This window comes from Sminthopsis crassicaudata, chromosome 1 (assembly GCF_048593235.1).
Source record: "Sminthopsis crassicaudata isolate SCR6 chromosome 1, ASM4859323v1, whole genome shotgun sequence".
Taxonomy (NCBI): Eukaryota; Metazoa; Chordata; class Mammalia; order Dasyuromorphia; family Dasyuridae; genus Sminthopsis; species Sminthopsis crassicaudata.
The window spans coordinates 409,908,242-409,928,792 of NC_133617.1; positions in this window are offsets into that span (position 1 = coordinate 409,908,242).

Here is a 20,551-nt window from a genome sequence, read left to right on the forward strand (position 1 = left end):
ATGGTTTCTTTGGGACTGCATGTTTCAATGCTTGCACATGGTCAGGGTAAAGGCAATTTAAAAAATAAAAAAGATGTGGGGAGTATCCTACCCAATGAGAATATATGCAAATTATCCTGCATTATTTAGCCCAAAATGTTAATTTGCAAAGTCAGTATATGGCGAATTAACAATCAATTTAGAACCATATAGATGAATAAAAATAGTGTCTGTGTGGCAAAGAATTGAAAATTGAGAGAATACTCATCAATTGGAGAGTAGATGAACAAGTTGTAGAATCCAAATGTTATGGAATACTATTATTCTGTAAGAAACAATACGCAGGCAGAGTTCAGGAAAACCTGGACAAATTCACATGAAGTGATCCTGAGTAAATGAACAGAACCAGAGAAACACTGTACACAATTAATAACAACATTGTACAATGATCATCTATGATTGACTTACCTCTTCTAAGCAATTCAATAATCCAAGATGATTCCAAAAGACTGATAATGGAAAATGCTGTCCACATCCAGAGAAAGAACTAATGAAGTTTGCATGCAGATCGAAACATTATTTCACTTCATTTTTTTCATAGTTTTTTTTTTTTTTTTGTTCTGTTTCTTCTTTCACAGCAGGACTAACATAGAAATATATTTTACATGATTGCACGTATGTAACATGTCAAATTTCTCAGAGAGAAAGGAAGGGAAAGAGAGAAGAAAACTTTAGACCTCAAAATATTAAAACAATGAATGTTTAAAATTGTCTTTACCTGTAATTGGGAAAAATAAAATATCATAAAAATAGGGCTCATAACTATAGAATTGTCAGTTTTGAACTAGAAGCTAAAGTACAATGGAAGGAATGTCATTTATGGAATCAACAAACCTGGGATCAAAATCCATCCTTGCTATTTGTTACCTGTGTGATCTTACCCAAGCCTTTAGACTACTGGTAAAATGAATTGCCTTCTCTAAGGAGACTACAAGTGAAATGAAGTAGTATGAAGATTAGGCTTGTTATATCACTCCTATTTGCCTCTAATCCTATTATTGAATCTTTACTAAGATAAGTTTCCCAACACTACTTCTCTGGGCTGAGAAGTAATACCAAAGGAACTATAATTGTCTTTTTCCTTCTGTTACCTCAAAACTCCAGTCGAATACAGCACTTCTGATAAAAGTTTTTAGTTTTAGAGCTATGTTTGTTTTTTTTTTTTGTTCTGGGAATATTTTCTCTGTAGTGGGCTCTTCCCAAACATTTTACTAATAAGTACACTGACTATCAAATGTTGGAGGTTAACATTATTAAGAAAAAACAAACATTTATAATAATGAAAGATAAATAGACTTCTCATGGTTAAAGGAAAAGGATTCAGGTCCCCTTGAAGAAGTTGTAGAGAAGAAAAAAGATACAGAATTACTGTTTTAATGAATGAGGAATGAGGAAACCGAAATAATACATGTTCTCTTCCAACAAACCACAAGCTCTGTAAGTCCAACCAACTTTTCTCCAAGAGTCCTGGCCCCTTTCTTTTTATTAATTGCCTCTGCCTGTACTTCTGCTCTCTCTTCTACTCTGTTTCTTATTCATCTGCATTTTGTAGAGGACAGAATCCATGCATCTTCTACTGGCTGGAGTTGGATTGCTCTTCTGGTCACTCTCCCAAATTTATTGAATGGACTTCTAATGGTCACTTGAAGGCAAGGCCAATTTATCCTAAGGTATTGCTTCCCTCACATTCACTCTAGGGACTCATTTGCATATATAACAAGATCACTTGGCACATCAGCATTTTTACAATTGGGTTAAAACCCTTGTTATCTAGCTAGTTTTCTCTAATTAGGTTTGTGAAAAACAACTCCCTTACATGCAAAATGAGGGAGTAGTATAAAATGGCTTCTGGAATCCCTTCCAACTCCTGTGAGATTGGTGTATGACTTTAAAGATGATCTGTCCTACCTCCTCAATTTGTAAATGAGGAAAATGAATTCTAGAAAAGGAAATGTTTTGTCAAAAGCATACAAGTTTTAAGTAGTAGACCTGGAATTTCCACCTATGTTATCTTATTCTATATGCAATATTCTTTTTACTATACTCATATTTTAGATTTGGGTTGTCTTTCTAACAACTTTTCTATGACAAGAAACTATATACAGTTGTCCTTTCCAAATCATGGCTTTACTAATCATTTTGTTATATTATGAGTCACCATAAGAAATTAAATTGGGATTTAGGAGAAGTTTATGAAAACTGCAAAGAACTTGTGAAGACCAGCAAATGACAGAGAAAAATTTAGAAACTCAGAAATCCATAAAAATATGTATAACATTGCATGATGTCAACATATTTTATTTCTTAATACCATAATAATTCAGACTTTTCTGGTAAGATGAGCGAACCAAAAATTTTTAAGTGTATTTTTCCATTGTGGAGGTACCATTCCCCTAAAGTGGAAGAGATAACTATATAATCAACTTTATTCTACTATACTAGGAAAGAAGGGCTATAACTATTACTAAAAGGCAGAAAACAAGCTCATTTGAGCTATTATCATTTTTCAAATAGGATTAAAAAGAACAGTTCATACTTCCTTATTAAACTTTGTCTGATGAGTTCTTTTTTAATTATAATCGCCTATTAGGAGAAATCATTGTGCTTTGGAAATGTCTTTCGTCTTTTCTCATTGCTTGAGAATGCTAAGAGGCAATAAACAACTTTGAAAACTGGCTTAGAACCTCTGAACTGAATTGGCACTCTGATCTCCTAGCATTTCCTATTAGTATGGTCTTTATTCAAGCCTTTTTCATGTAGCTGAAAAGCCAGGTTGAAATGGGCCCAGGTCCCTAAACAGAAAATCTCCTTAGTAAAACTTATCATAGTCTCAAGCACATTTGGAATAGTTATCAGTTCAAAAGGAAAATTAAAGCTCAATAGCTTAACTAATCCAAGACAATAACCCTTGATTGTCCAATACAGGCATGTATCAAGGCAACTTACAAATCAAAAGGCAAGGCAGGGGAATTTGTCTTCCACAAAATACAAATGAGTGGAGAGAGAGTGGGTATGTAGTTACCAAATGACATTCCTAGAACAGTTTTTACCTAATCTGTCTTCTGCCCTTCAAATACTTGGAGATGCCCCTGCCCTTAAGATTCTCCTGTGTATTGGGTCATATTACTTCTGGCCATGTGTTTATTTGCTTAAGGCTGTCATTAAAAGAAAGCAGAATTTATATACCATGTCATTTAAGGGCATGGGGCAATTCCTCCCACAAAATACTCATATCACTACCAATTAAGACCTCTGAAATTCCAACATTAAGAACTGGATTTTTTTTTTTTTTATAATATTATCCCTTGTATTCATTTTTCCAAATTATCCCCTCCCTCCCTCCACTCCCTCCCCCGATGACAGGCAATCCCATACATTTTACATGTGTTACAATATAACCTAGATACAATATATGTGTGTAAATACCATTTTCTTGTTGCACATTAAGTATTAGCTTCCGAAGGTATAAGTAACCTGGGTAGATAGACAGTAGTGCTAACAATTTACATTCACTTCCCAGTGTTCCTTTTCTGGGTATAGTTATTTCTGTCCATCATTGATCAACTGGAAGTGAGTTGGATCTTCTTTATGTTGAAGATATCCACTTCCATCAGAATACATTCTCATACAACATTGAAGTGTACAGCGATCTTCTGGTTCTATTCATTTCACTCAGCATCAGTTGATTTAAGTCTCTCCAGGCCTCTCTGTATTCCTCCTGCTGGTCATTTCTTACAGAGCAATAATATTCCATAGACTTCATATACCATAATTTACCCAACCATTCTCCAATTGATGGACATCCATTCATCTTCCAGTTTCTAGCCACTACGAAAAGCGCTGCTACAAAAAGAGCTGGCACACACAGGTCCCTTTCCCCTCTTTAGTATTTCTTTGGGATATAAGCCCAATAGCAGCAATGCTGGGTCAAAGGGTATGCACAGTTTGATAACTTTTGGGGCATAGTTCCAAATTGCTCTCCAGAATGGTTGAATTCTTTCACAACTCCACCAACAATGTATCAGTGTCCCAGTTTTCCCACATCCCCTCCAACATTCATCATTATTTGTTCCTGTCATCTTAGCCAATCTGACAGGTGTGTAGTGGTATCTCAGAGTTGTCTTAATTTGCATTTCTCTGATCAGTAGTGATTTGGAACACTCTTTCATATGAGTGGAAATAGTTTCAATTTCATCATCTGAGAATTTGTCTGTTCATATCCTTTGATCATTTATCAATTGGAGAAGGGTTTGATTTCTTATAAATTAGGGTCAGTTCTCTATATATTTTGGAAATGAGACCTTTGTCATAACCTTTACTTTTAAAAATATTTTCCCAATTTGTTACTTCCCTTCTAATCTTGTTTGCATTAGTATTGTTTGTACAGAAACTTTTTAGTTTGATGTAGTTCTATTTTGTGATCAATAATGATCTCTAGTTCTCCTCTGGTCATAAATTCCTTCCTCCTCCACAGGTCTGAGAGATAGACTATTTTCTGTTTCTCTAATCTATTTATGATCTCATTCTTTATGCCTAAATCATGGACCCATTTTGATCTTATCTTGGTATATGGTGTTAAGTATGGATCCATATCTAATTTCTGCCATACTAATTTCCAGTTTTCCCAACAGTTTTTTCCAAATAATGAATTTTTGTCCCGAATGTTGGTATCTTTGGGTTTGTCAAAGATTAGATTGCTATAAATGTACCCTTTTTTGTCCTTTGTATCTAATCTATTCCACTGATCTACCGGTCTATTTCTTAGCCAATACCAAATGGTTTTGGTGACTGCTGCTATATAATATAGCTTTAGATCAGATACACTTAGACCACCTTCCTCTGACTTTTTTTTCATTAGAAGAACTGGATTCTTAATAGCTAGTTATTACCTTCCATTTTTTCAATATACATCTTGTTTGTATTGGTATCGCCCTCATTAGATTGCGTGCTCCTTAAGGGCAGGGGATATTTTTGCCTTATATTTGTATCTCTAGTGGTTGTATCTAGAACATATCAATCTTAATAAATGTTTACTGACTTACTGACAACTGTCTAGGTTCTAAAGGCTTTTCTGTTAATAAGAGTTACATTTTACATGTAGTTTTAGGTACATTCCTTCATTTGATCCTCACAACAACCCTGAAAAGTGGTATTCAAGGTCATCAACTTTTATGATTAAAGTAAATGGTCTAGAAGAAGTTAAAGAATTTATTCCTGGACAAGAATCTAGTAAATCTCAAGAACAAGCTCTGGACCCGTTTTTCTTCTAGTTTCAATGGACTATTTATTACATTGTTCAAGGGGTTTTACACTATGTAATAATACACTAGAAAAATACCTGGTTCTAGGGACAAAATACCTGGATTCAAATCTCATCTCCAAATGCTTACTTTTTATGTGACCTCAGCCAAATCACTTAGCCTCACCACTACCATCCCTCTCTACCCTCTGGCCTGTTATTTCTTCCACTGTAAAATGAAGGAATTGGACTAGGTGCCTTCTCAGGTCCCTTCTGTGATCCTATGAAATAAACATGTGCACAAGTTCCTTCACCAGATAGAATGTAAGTTCCTTGATAGCAAGGAAATACTTCAGTTTTGCTTTTTATGTTCAAGATCTAGCATAGAGCTTAGCATATAAGAAGCACATTTAATAAACGTTTTTGTTTTTGTTGTTTCTCTTTTACATAAAATGCAAATGCATCTAGTAAGGGGTAATACCTTAACTTCTTTTCATAAAATACCTTATAAGAAACAATAGTAGAAGTAGTAATAATAACAATAATAACACTTATATAATACTATAAAGTTTACAAAGTACTTCATAAATATTATCTCATTTGATCCTCACAAAAATCCTGGGATGTGGGTGCTATTATTATCCCCATTTTATAGAATAGGAAACTGAGTCAAAAAGGCCTTAAACTGATTTGCCTAAAGTAGAATATGTCTAAGGCTGGATTTGAATTGGGGTTCTCTAATTTAAGGACCAGTGCTTTTTCTGTTTCATTTAGAATCACAAAATCAAAGAATTTGAGAGTCAGAAGAATCTTAATCGCCATTATAGCATACTGGATGGCTGGAAACTAAAAGGAATGTCCTGTGAGAATTAGACCTAAGAAATATTCCCAAATGTGTAGGAAGGGCCAAGAAGAATAAAGAAAAATACTCTCAAAGCTGAGGTAAAAAGCTACTAATAAAACAAACTACATTTTTCCCCCTTAAGTCAGTCTTTGTTCTAAAGGATTCATGAAAGAATTAAAAAGCTCATTTTTGAGAGCAACATCACAATTCTGAGCCCAGCTAATTCACCCAGGATTCCCTCTAACTAGAAATTGCTCCCCCTCCTTTTTCTTCCAAATAAGGGGAGGTATTATTGATCAACCTAAACCAGAAACTCCTCATAAATCAACAACCTTTGGAAAGAAGAAATGAGCTAGTGTTGAATGTTGAATCAGGGACAAAACCACTGAGTTAAGAAAACTTGGATTCTTATTTTGTTGTGTGTGGGGGTTTTTTGGGGGGAGGAGATGTTTGCTTGATTTTTTAGTGCAAAGAATTAATTTTTAAGTGAAAACTAGAAAGGCCAAATTAGTGCATTATCATTGAATGATTTATAAATCTGCTTACTAAATTAATATGGTGTTAGATTAAGTTAGGAAAGAATGAAAACCAGCCAGCAATAATTTCTTATATTTCTTCAACAATATTAATAACTAAGCAGCTATGTAAAACTAAAAGTGTATTTACTCTGCAAACATACCATCCTAACATGGCATAAATATTATACATGGTGGTTAGCAATGTAATAGACTTATTATTTTCATTCAACAAGGGCACCTATATATAATCTATTCATAATTTAGCTACCTTTTGCCACCCCATGCTTGTCTCTCTAATTAATGAGAATTAAGTATTATCTTGAAAATTTTAATTAGCATTGATTGTTATAAGTTGATGCTACATACAACCATATAGTAGCTTCATGTACTATGTGCTATTTATATGCAAGTTTCATTACCTAGTATAAACATCAGAAATGCATGTTATCATATATCCACTCTTCAGTATACTGAGACATTTGCTGCTATTGGGACTTTGTCCTGGGAAGCTAACATCCAAGAGTTTTCTCTGCATTGCTTATTTCTTCTATCTTTCAAGCACTGCTATCATAATGATTCATGGTCCTCTACCATTCCATACCATGCAGAATGACCACCAAACACCAACTCTAGGATTTTTGTTATGGTAATCTTCCAGGGCAATCTTGCCCCTACAACAACCCTGTTCCACAAGTTTCTTTTCCTGACTCCACGGCACCTGTGGCTGCATCATTACATTGCCAGGTGCCTCATCCTTGATTGAACTATCCTCTTTATCAGCACTCCCCCAAACATCTGCATCCTCTTCAGCCCCACCACTGAAGTCCCTACCAGTCTTTCCTACCCCTAAATGAAAGAGATTCTTGTTACTACTCATACTGGGTTTCTTACACACTTCTAACATGTTATATTTGCAGTAAAGAGAGAGAGATACACTTGCAACAATCTCTTCCCCCAAATCTCCTCCCTCATCATACAGAGAGGCATTTTTATTGAACAGTGCTTCATTCTGTGGGTTTGAAGACCATGCATTCTGGAAAAAGAACATGGTGTATTTGGGGACATGGAACAAGAAGTAGCATTCTACAGAGAGCATGGCAAGTATGAGCTTTGCCACAGACTAGGTGCCCTAGTTGAGCTAGGTTTACTGACTTAATTAATTGAGGATAGAAGTTGGCTGAGGAATGCAGCTTCCTCACAGTCTTAAGAATACCTGATCCCAAATCTGGTTAAGAACCATTGCCCAAAATTTAACTTCAACCATTCTATTATCTGACATCTCTGCCCAGAGGTGACTTTTCAGAAAATAAAGACCATGATTCATCCCAATGTGAGAAGATAGTCTTTCCCTTACTTCATCTCATGCTTCTTCAAGCTAAAAATGCTATATTCCTGACTCAGTTTAGGATGGTAAGTGAGGGGTAAACAGGAGACAAGGAGAGAAAAAGAAAGTGTTTTTCTTCCATTAAAATTTAGAAATGTTCTTGGCTAACCTTTTTCTGTTCTTAAAGGAGAAAATAGGGAAGTATATACATTCATGAGTTTATATTGATTATTATGTTCACAGAAGTATAAACATGATAGCATAAAATAGCATCAGAGTCTATCAACCAACTTATGTTAGAACAGATTTGTTTGGATTTGTTTTTGTTTTTGTTTTAAGCATGATTATCAAGAATTCAGAGAAACTTACATATATTTATATGAAATAAACAAAAACAAGAAAAAATGTACATAATAATCACAGTAAGGTAAAGATATCAAAATTCCGACCAATGCAATGATCTATTGTGATACCATATGACAGATGAAATATGTCAATAATTACTAATAGTTAATGTTTATATGGTGCTTTGTTTAATCTATATTAAATTGTTTACTATCTTGAGGAGGGGGGAAAAGAGAGAAAAATTTGGAACACAAGATTTTGCAAAGGTGAATGTTAAAAACTATCTTTGCATGTAATTGGAAAAATAAAATACTATTAAAATAAAAAATTCAAATACTTAAAAAATATTTATATGAATTTGCAAAAACTTGATGTATATAATCTTAGTTGATTCTCACAATAACCATGGTAGGTACTATTATTATTGTCTCCATTTTTTTCTGATGAAAAAAATTTCATTCAATGACTTGTCCAGAGTCACAGAGCATGTATGCAGCTAAAAAAGGATTTGAACCATCTTTCTAATATCAAGTCCAGCATTCTGTCCACTAGAATCATGTATATCACTTCTAAGATATATATTCAGACAGCTAAGTGGCTCAGTGGATAGAATGCCAGTTCTGAAGTCCAGCAGGCTCCTCTTCCTGAATTAAAAGATACTTATAGCTATGTGACCCCTGAGCAAATCATTTAACCCTTCTTGCCTCAGTTTCCTCATCAGTAAAATAAACTGGAGAAGGAAATGACAAATCCCTCCCATATCTTTGTCAAGAAATCCCAAGTTGGGATATCAAGAATCATATACAATTAAAAACAACTGAACAACAAGCAGTTGTACACACTCATACATAGTGGATATAATTGTTTTGCTAAACTGACTTTCCTTGTTTCAAGAGAAGGTGCTATTGGGGGGAAAGGGATTACTAGGAAATGACAGTAATATCAAAAAGCATCAATAGAACATGTGGATTTTATTTTTAAAAAATCTTTAAGCTATAAGTACAATAGAAAACTTCTTAGAGTTTTGCCAACATTAGGAAGGTATAGTCAACATGTGATATTTTCTTCCAACCTAGATTTTAGCAAATTAAATTTGAAGACTTCCACATAATAACAAATAAAGTAGTGTATTTAGTCACTATTACTGTTCATATACATTCCTATGCTCACACATCCATATTTGTAGGTGTTTCTTCTAAGCAAACACCTATAAATATTGATATCCATAGTGATGACAGAGTAGAATAGGAATTCCAGCCAAGACCTGTGGAAAAGTTGGTAACAGGGTATAATTGTGTTATATTGCAATCTTGCCATCTATTACAGAATGAATTCCTTGGTAGTAGGGTTTGTTTCATTCTTTGTACTTGTATGTCCAGCATCTCATTGGCACTTAAACCTGGCGTATGGCAGGTACTTGATAAATAGTTGTTAATAGATTGATTCATTGCAGAGAGCAAATTGATCTATAGTAATGAGGGGGAAAAGACAGTGCATCTGTTTAAATTTGTGGGTGTACTGTGTGCCCTTCGTTCCTAGACTTTTGGTTTGGCATCTTTTGTAAGCAAAAAGAGAAGGAAAAAGCAGACAGCAATAAAAATAAATAATTAGGGAATGGATCAAAAATGAATCATGCAGTTATTTCCTCTGTCTTTTTTAGCATGATCCTGGCTCCTAACAATAGAGAATACAAATCATGACCCAGGTGTTTATTTTTTACTCAAGATGACGTTCCATGAAGTTTTCCTTACTAGATCCCAGTAGGCCTTCTACCAGAGGTACTTTACAGCAGATTGATCCAGGAAAGAAGAGTCTGTAGGAAAATAACCAAACTCTAGCTAAACTGCCCCAGAGTCACCAGGGGAAAGAAAAGTCAGCAAACTGACTCCTTGGCTGTAGAGCAACAACATTTGTGTGGATTGTGATTCTTTCTCCTATTTTGTTTCTTTCTCCACTAAATCTAGGCTGGACAACTTTGTATGTCTGACCTTACCTGGAGTTTCCATTGACTATCTGAATATTTATTAGATCAAGAAGAAACATTTTTTCCCTGTTCCTCTTCAACCTATCTCTCTCCGACTTTATTTAAAGCCAATTTATGTTTAGCTACCTCATTTGGAATCCTGCCTGGAGTATACCACCTGCATACTGGCTTGCTTTGACTGGTATTTTAGGGAAGAATCAATCCTAGAATAAAGTATTGGGAGGAGCATAAATAAGTACAATATTAAGAGTCAATTAAATTGTCACATTCTAAAATATGACAAAAACTAAAGGTTCCTTTCAGCGATTGGTAGTCAATGAAGTATCAACAATAAAGACCATAGACTGCTAAATTGGATTGAATACATACACACACACACACACACACACACACACACACACACATTAAATGCTAGAATTAGTGGAACTGTGAGGCCTTAATATAAACTTTAAAATAGAAATTAAATAGTCAGTCATTATACTTTACATTTACAAATGAATTGTCTATGTTGGAGTTGAATAGTTGGCTAAAAAGTTTAGCAAAAAGTACACACTAAATATATACAGAACTGAGTCAAATTTCTAAAAATAAAAGTCATTGGCCAACTGATAAATGATCAAAGAATGTGAACAGATAGTTTTCAGACAAAGAAATCAAAGCTATTCTATAATCACATGAAAGATATCCTAAATCACTATTGATTAGAGAAGTGCAAATTAAAATAACTCTGAGATACCATCTCATACTTATCAGATTAACTAAACAACAGAAAAGGAAAATAACAAATACTGGAATGGACATATATTAATGCACTGCTGGAGGAGTTGTGAATTGGTTCAGTCATTTCTAGAGAGAAACATAGAACCATGCTCAAATGACTATAAAATTGTATACCATTATTGACTAAAATTGTATACCATTATTAAGTCTGTATCCCAAAGAGATAAAAGAAAAGAAAAAAGGATCCATTTGTACAAAAATACTTATAGAAATATTTTTGTGATAGTCAAGAATTGGAAATTAAAGGGATGTTTATTAATTGAAGAATGGCTGAATTGGGAAAGTTGTGGTATATGATTATGATGGTATACTATTATAGTATAATAAATGAAGAGTGGGATGGTTTCAGAAAAATTTGAGAAGACTTATATAAACAAATGTGAAGCAAATGTATAGAACTAGGAGAACATTTTACATAGTAACAACAATATTGTAAAGATGATCAACTATAAAACTTAGCTATTCTTACCAATACAATAATCCAAGACAATTCCAAGAACTCATGATGAAAAATATCTGCCTCCAGAGAAAGAACTCAAGAACTGAATACAGATTGGAGTACAATGTTTTCATTTGCTTAATTTTTCTTGCAACATGACTAATATGGAAATGTGTTTTGAATAATTTCACATGTATAACTGATATACTTCTCAATGGTTGAGAAAGGAACTAGAGGGAGAGAGAGAATTCAAAGCTCAAAAATTTTTATTTAAAATAAGCTAAAAATAAATAAATGGTTTCCAAGTGTTAGGAAAGTGCACAACTAAGTAATTTATCTTTTCCTTCTTTGTATCCTCAAAACTTACTACTTGACCTTTATAAACACTAAATGACTTGATTTGGCTTGACTATGAGATCCAGAATTGTGTACTCTTTCTCTTTCTCTCAAGAAGATCTTAGGAAATATATCTTACAGTGTTGTCCAAACCCTCTTCATTACTTTACTTCTGCCTAATCCTGGGGTGCTTTTCCTCCCTATCCTTCCCCTTGATCTCATCTCCTGAACCAGGCCACGTAGCGGCCAACAGAAATGCTTGACTGCTCACATGGTTTAAATGAGATGGGAGTCACCAGCTCTATTCCTTTCATTGAGATGAATTACTAAAAGGCCTTGTCACCTACTAATCTACCTTATCACCTGACCTACTGAGGCAATTTAAGGACCCCTAGATTTGTCATCAATGCTACAATAATACCCTTAGTATTTCTATACCTCTCCACTCATCTTACAACTAAACTTTATTTTAGGATTTGTTTCCTTAAATTGCATGAGCTCCTTGATAGCAAGAATTATTCTTTTTTTTTTTTTTTTGTATACCTATGTCTTAGCACTTAATGAATGAATGCTTTTTCAATCATTCTTTCATACCTTCCTTCTTTCATTAATTTCATGGCTCTGCACTATTTTTGTTGTGTTCTTTCAATTTTGATATTTCTTTCTCTACTTCCTTCTCTGGTTTTGCTCTTTTAAGCCTCTAAATAAATCTATTCTCAGCGGCTCCAAGACCCTGTCTTTGACATCTGACTTAGACTTTTCTCTTTATGCTTTCTCCCCATTGATCTTACTTGCTCCCATGACTTCATCTTGGGAAAATCTAAAATCTTTTTCTCCAGTATGGACAGTTTTTCTGAACTCTAATCTTTCATGTAATTAGAAAATAATGAGAGAATATAAACTCTGAGGGTAAGAACCATGTATCAACTATTTTTGTATTTCCCCCAGTAATTAGCACCATACTTTGCTGATAGTAGAGTCTCTCTAATTAAAAAAAAAACCTAATATAATTTTAGAGCTGAAAGGAACCTTAGAAGTCATCTAATCCAAACTCTAACTAAATTATAAATTTCTAGCATAAATAATATTCAACTTCATACCCATTCATATCATTCTCTTACCATAGTTATTATGAGATTCTATTACTTTTTTGTACATAAGTATATGGATTATGCCATGATTTTATCTATCAACTGTGTATGAATGACTTCAAATTTTTATCTTCAATTTCATCCTATCCAGACCTAAATATTTACCTGCTCAGCTAAACATGTCCATCTGGATTTCACATCAACACTTTGTGTGGAACAGGTGCTAGATCCCCTTTCCCAAATTAACTGATCAGAGACATCTTCAGATACAAAGAGAAAGCATTTATTTAATCCTGCAGGGAGAGGCCCAGACACACACCTGGGAGCCATCCCAACTTCCTCCATGTGCCCCTGGAACCTGGCCAGCTTCCGGCTCTTTCAGAACTTAAAAGCAGAAGACCCAGCCTTCTCATTGGATAGACTAAAAGGATGTCCCATTCAACTTCAAGCTCATGTTTAAAACTGTATTTATTACATCTCTCTTCATAATGTGAACATTCTTTGGCATTATCCTTCTTAGGGATTATGATCTTTTTCAGTTCAGTAGCCACTGTTAAGTTTTCCTTATCTTCCAACATATTGAGTACAGAACTTTAATAGTAAAATATTTTAGGATTTTAAATAGTTCAGCTGAAATTCCCATTACTTCCACTAGTTTTATTGCTAGCAGTGCTTCCTAAGACTCACTTGACTTATTGTCTAATGTGTCTGATTCTAGATTGGTAATCACACCATCCCCAGTACTAGAGATATTTTTCTGCATATTCTTCATATTCTTAATTAACAAAGCAATATCATTTTACTAGAATCAGGTTTGAAATAGTCATCTTCAATCTTTGCATCTCCCTCATATCCTATATCCAATTTTTGGTAAATCCTAAAGATTGTATCTCTTCTTTAAACATTTACACATATTACCCCCAGCCTCCTACTCTTTGCACTACAAACACCCTCGTTCAATACTTAAGAGTATTGTAATAACTTCCTCAGTGGTCTCTTGCTTTCAATCTTTCCCCTTACCTATCCATTCTACAAACCACTTCTCAAAAAAACTTTGTAAACTGATTTCTGATTATATCGTTTTCTTTTTCAAAAACTTTTGATGTTATACTAAATTCCTCAGTCACTGAAGAATTTAGTAAATTCAACAAATGGCACTACTTCTACCACTGGAAATTCTATCTACTCTATTTACACCTATTAAGATACTGCCAAATCTTTCATAAATGCAACGTGGTAAAGTGGAAAGAGAATTGACTTTTGAGTCAGAGGATATGGCTAAATTCTGCCTTTATTATTTACTACCTTCATATATCTTCATATATCACTTAACCCCTTTGAGTTCCATTTTCCTCATGTTTAAGATGGAGGTAAGGAGTGGTAATTGGTTGACTTCTAGTGTCCTGAACTTAGACAGAAGTATATTTATGATCCTATGATATATGAATCCTTCCCTGATTTCTTTAGTATATTGATTCTCTTTCCTCTTGAATCCCCAAAAGTCTTTCATTTGTACTATTGTTATGGTGCTAATTTTATTTTGCTACATATAATCATGCAAATGCTTTTCTTATCTAGTTGTTTGTCAAGTTTTGTCAATTTTGTAAGGTTTGATGATTCTAGAAGACCAAGAGGATCTATCCCCTCATCTCATTCACATAATTAGCCATTGATCTAATTCAGGCCCTTGTAGGCTCTCACCTTGATAATGGCAACAGCCTCCTACTAAATCTCCCTGTTTCTTGTCAACTTCTCCCTTCTCTAATCTATCTTCCATACTGTTGCCAAGATATTATTCCTTAAATATAGCTCTGAATATATCATTCTCCTACTTGATATTTCTAAGATAAAAATAAAAATTTCTCCATTTTTCATTCAAGGAATTTTGCAATTTAGTGCCAACTTCTTTTTATAGTCTCAATGAGTAATATTCTCATTCATGCACCCCAGGTAATAGTCAAATGATTCTATTTGCCATTCGCTGTACCAAACATTCCATCTCTTATCTCCATTCCTTTGCTTTAGCCATCTTTCAAGCCTGGAATGCCCTTCCTTCTCACATCTACTTCATGTATCCCCTAACTACCTTCAAGACTCAGCTCAAGTGCCACTTTCAAGCTAACTTAATCCTTCCTCTCTCTCAACTGCTTCTAACTGTCCAATGTCCCAAATTACTTTTTTATTTACTTTGAATATTTGTTCATAATTTCTTATCTGTGTCCTTTTTATCCTTCACCCACAAGAGAACATAAGTTTCTTGAGGGAAGGAACTGTTTATTTTTACTTTTCATATCACCAGCAACTGGAACAGAATCTGGCACATTGCATCTAATAAATTCCTGGTGAAGGAAGGGATGAATAAGAGCTTTTTTGTTTGTTTGTTTGTTTGTTTTTTGGTTCTTACTCATTTATGCATATTCTGTAATCCTAAGCATGGAACCTCATGTCTAATAGGGACTAAATGAACATTTGCTGAATTTCATTAAAAAACTAATTCCAAAACAAGGTTCAGATGAGATAAACATAGTAATAGTAGAAGTTGCCTTTATATCTTATTGCTAGAAATTCTTTTTTTCTCATGCACTTAAATAAGGGTAAGAAGTATGGGAGGAAATGGTAATGGCCTCAGCTGGCAACATAGGGTATTGGAGTGGATTTTCCTCTTGATATTGACATTTAGTCATAAATAAAAAGTCATAACTAATTGCTTGCCTTCTCGAGATCATTTTTTTCCCAATTTAGCAAAGTGAAAATTTTTTACCCCTCACAATACATAATGTTCCTATGTAGTGGAGTGGGGGTAAGGGAGGAAGGGAAGCTGGAAGAGAAGGAGGGAGGGAGATGGAAATAGAAAGAGACAGAGAGAGGGAACAAATGGGCTACTGGTTAGTTCAAGAGATTTGTAATAATAAAAGTAGTTAATTATTCCAGTTTTTAGGCAATTTTAAGTTGTGGATAGAGTTCTAAATGTTGAATCTTCTTGATTTGGGTTCACCTCTTACCCTAAACATGTAGCTATTTAAATTTTAATAAGTCTCTGAGTCTCAGTATCCTCATGTAAAGAATAAATAATAACAACTACCTCACAGGGTTGTTTTGAGGATCAAATGAGATAATGCATGTAAAGCATTTTCCACATCTTAAAACTCTATGTTAATTCTAACTAAGATTATCATAACATTTGAAAGTTTACAAAGTACTTTCCTCATAACCCTATAAGAAATATAGGACAATATTATTAGACTTGACTACAGATGGAAAAAAAAAAAAAACAGAACAGAGTCATCTCCATAGTCACATAGCACTCTTTTTACTGTATTGTCTTTTAATTACCTTTGCATTGCCTTTTAATAACCCTCTTTCTCTTAATGAGAAAGAGTGAGCAGTGAATTTAACAATTTATTTTTTCTACTTATTTCATTGAGTTCCTTTAGGACAGCCAATTATATTGTACACCTTTAGGTGACATGTAAGCTTATAATAGTATTAAAGATAATAATAGAGGCACCAAAGCTATCCTTCTAGCTAACACCAACAACTTTGAACAGGAGACCAAATTAAATGACTTTACTCGTCTAGCTTTTGGGCTGTTTTTCCTCTTTCTTTTCTCCTAGACCTTAGTCACTAAAGGGATTGAGATTGCTTCTTTATAGAATAATGCAATATATGGTCCTCTGTAAGGCTTTCTTTGTCACTGTTATGTGCCTCATATAGAAAAAGAGATTTTTTCAAAAACAGAAGGTTGGGTTTTTTGGTTTTGTTTTGCCATTCAACTAAAGAACTCTTATATTATTAGTGAGGCAGAGAAATCTGCAACTGTATTGTTATCATGTTGTATTTGTCATCATTTAAAAATCATCTTTGACTAAAGTCCTCCTCTACTTCTGCATCATGATATAAGTTTGACTCTGAGCTCTAAGAAGCTACTCCAATAGAATACTAGTTCTGGAGGGTCTTATCAAGTTGGAATGGCTTTAAATGTTTCAGTGATGGGATGTATGCCTTTTATCCAGAGACTAGTCTAAATAAATTCAGAGTGGCTCAAAGCTTGGGTAAAGGATAATGAATATTTCATCTGTAAAAATTCTCAAAGACCATTTAATAAGTTGGAAGGAGAGATGTATAGAACAGGAAGGATGTTGCAATCTATATCAATACACTGAAAATTACAGATACTTGAAATACAAATAAAGTTTAAGTTTTAAGTCAAGTACAATCAATAACAAATATTTGGTGTTAGTGATTAGAAGAAAATGTCTAACATAAAATGCTTTTGAAAGGAAATATACATGAATGATATGTGCATATACATATATATAAATTACATGTATATAATATACATATGCATATGTATTCATTCAAAACTTACAACAATTATGGGCTGCAAATAAGTTTTTTTTTGAAGCTAGATTTGAACAGATTGAGAAGGTACTCTAAATTTAAACCACTATAGTATGACCTATGGTCTATACTGCTTCAAAAAAGCAGTTCTGAATATATATATAGAGAGAGAAAGAGGGAGAGATTACATTCAGTCTTAGATGCTTCTCAATAATTATTGCTTTAGCTCATGCTCTCACTTAAAAATAATGAAAATATATGAATTGTCTTTATTAATAAGTCTTATTTGATAGCCCTGTTTTCCTATGAATGACAAGGTAACAACAAATGGAAGTATATTATCCAAAACAAGACATATAGAAAAGATTTATTTCTAAGACTAGAGATGATCAAAAAAAGTCCTCAATGTTCCAAGGAAGTTAAAGAGAGAAAGAAAGATGCAATTTTTGTCAAAATATTTATATCAATTCCACTCTGTGGTGGGAGAGAACTAAAAATCACATGAGTACTCATCAATTGCTCAACACTTAAAAATAAGATACATGATTGTATTTAACATATACTTTAACATATTTAATCTGTATGGGACTACCTGCCATCTAGGGGAGGGGGTGGAGGGAAGGAGGGGAAAAGTTGGAACAGTAGTTTTTGCAAGGGTCAGTGTTGAAAAATTACCCATGCATATGTTTTGTCAATAAAAATCTATAATAAAAAATAGAAAAAAGATCTGAATAAAATGCAATGTTATTATGAAATAAGTGGCATGAGAAATTCATAGATATGAGGGAAAATTTAATGAAATGATATAGAGAGAACCAAGAATAATATATATATACAATGAGTATAATGTTAATGAAAGGATCACCAAAAGGAAGCTGACCTATGAATTATGGGAAGAGAGGGAACTTGTGAAGGTCCTGAATAAGAGAAATAAAATATATCTCTTTCCTCACAGACAAGAGATAGGGCAATATTAGATCAAAATATATCATACTTGTCAGACAAGTTTCTAAATCAGATTTACAGGGAGAGGATGGGAGAAGGAAGGATATTCCATAATCATAACTCTCTCCCAAACTGCCTTCACAGTGTGACTAGAGACAGAGACTACTGACTAACATAGAATATGTGGAGCAAGGGGCTGAGCAGAAAGTTATCTCTTTAACTAATGTAGCACCTTTACCTTTCTGTCCTAACTAAAAGGCAGGGAAAGGACCAATAAACTAAACAGAACTTATAATGTCATATCAAATCTCCAAGTCCTAATAATACTGGGCCACTTTATGGTTGGAAATAGGGCCTAAAAATCTACCAGGAAGGGCAATTGCAAATTCTCCATGAAATGGACCTCTCTGTGATGCTGATCAAAATACATTATTAAAATAATTTTGTTTAAAAATAAACTTTCCCACTTTCTGGCTATGGGACCCTGGGCAAATCACTTAACCCCAAACAAACAGACAGATAGCTAAATAAATAAATGAATGAAAATTGAAAAATAAATAAATAAGTGTCCCTCCTAACCTTCCCTAGGTACCTATATATATCTTCAGATTTCTGGTACCAACCTGGAGTCAAGAACTTCTTGTGAAAAGAGTTTAAGGTTGCTAAAGAATCAAACAACTCACCTATCTATGAACCTCACTTTCCCCAAAAACCCATATAATTATTCCCAGATTCAAAACACTAATCTGAAGTTGAGGTCTACCCAAACAGGATAAGAACTCAGGATAATTAGAGAGTAGATCCCTACTCTTACCCCTTTTAGGTCTACACAATTCATGTAACTTAATATTCCAATAAAGGGAAAGTTCTGGGTATATTATTTCACACTGTGGTTCTCTATCTTCCTGCTCTCAATTCCGGCTCTTGTTCCTATTTCTTTTTGGTCTAGGAACTAACTCTTAGACTTTGTCAAAGAACTCCTGTATCACTTACATTACTTCCTTCTTACCAATCCAGACTCCTGCAGCTACTGACTTGGGCTAGAAACTCATCTGCTGGATCCAAGGACTCCTCAGTTTGATTCATGATAACTCCATTGTTTCTGTCATGCTATCCACTTCCCAATGCCATTGCTGCCGTTACTGCATGTGCTTCCTCAGGAAAGTGCTATTGCTCTTTCAGGATGAGGCTCCTTAGATTGTCATACCCAGGGGATAGTCAATTCATCTCTGGCTTTTTTGTTAATCAAACCACAGCTCCCAAAAATGTCCCCTCAGCAACTGTAATAATTTCTTAACTATCCATATCTACTGAAGGTCTATAATCCTTTCTCCCAGTCAAGATATGACAATTGAATTTAATTCCCCTATCCCTTGTATCCCGATGAAAGCAGTGTGCAACCTGCATTGTTACAATCTCCCTTTGAATCTTTTTGAGGCTGGGGAAAAACACATTCTCCCTTTCCCCTTTAAATTGTTATTTTTCACCTCCATAGACCTCAGAGAAAAAGGTTAAACTAATGACGATTGTCACACACCATAATGGAGCATGCCTTTATTATATTGCATTTACAAAATAAAATCATATTGAGCAACAGCCAATTTTTAAAGTAACTATGTTGAAAGAAAATTCTTCTCTCTGGATGGACCAAAATAGATCACAAGATAATTGGTTGAAGAAATATGGTAATGAATTCCAGGTGTTGAACATTTTCAGAGAGGATTCTTTGTGAGCTATCAATTGGTAATGAAGGATCTGAAAACAAGTGACAGTGTCTGTGTTGTTTACTCTCTGAGTGTACTCTGGAAGCTCAGGTAAAAGGGGTTATAGTACTTCAATATGAAGGAAGGAAGGATCAAATCACATGAAGGCCACTTAACTTCCCCACTTCCAAAGGCTCAAATTTAGAGAAAGCTTTAGAGCAATTTCATGCTTCCATTTTCTCCCTATCCTCCCTGTTCTCATCCCAGAAATTATGAAAAACTATGAAAGTGGTGGAATGAAAATCTGTAAGGTACTAGAGATTCCTAAAATGCAAGAATTTGTAGATCAAATGAAGTCCAGTAGAATATAATTTTCTTGAAGGTAATGTTTTTTTTTTTGTTTTGTTTTGTTTTCTCTAGCATGCTATATAACAACAAAGCAACGATCCATAGTAGTTGCTTAATAAATGTTTATTGACCATATCTGATTGCTTGCTCTCCTGGGGAGGGAGAAGGGAAGAAAGGGGGCAAAATTTGTAACACAAGGTTTTGCAAAGGTGAATGTTGAAAAAATATCTTTGCTTATATTTGGAAAATTAAAATACTATTAAAATAATTTAAAA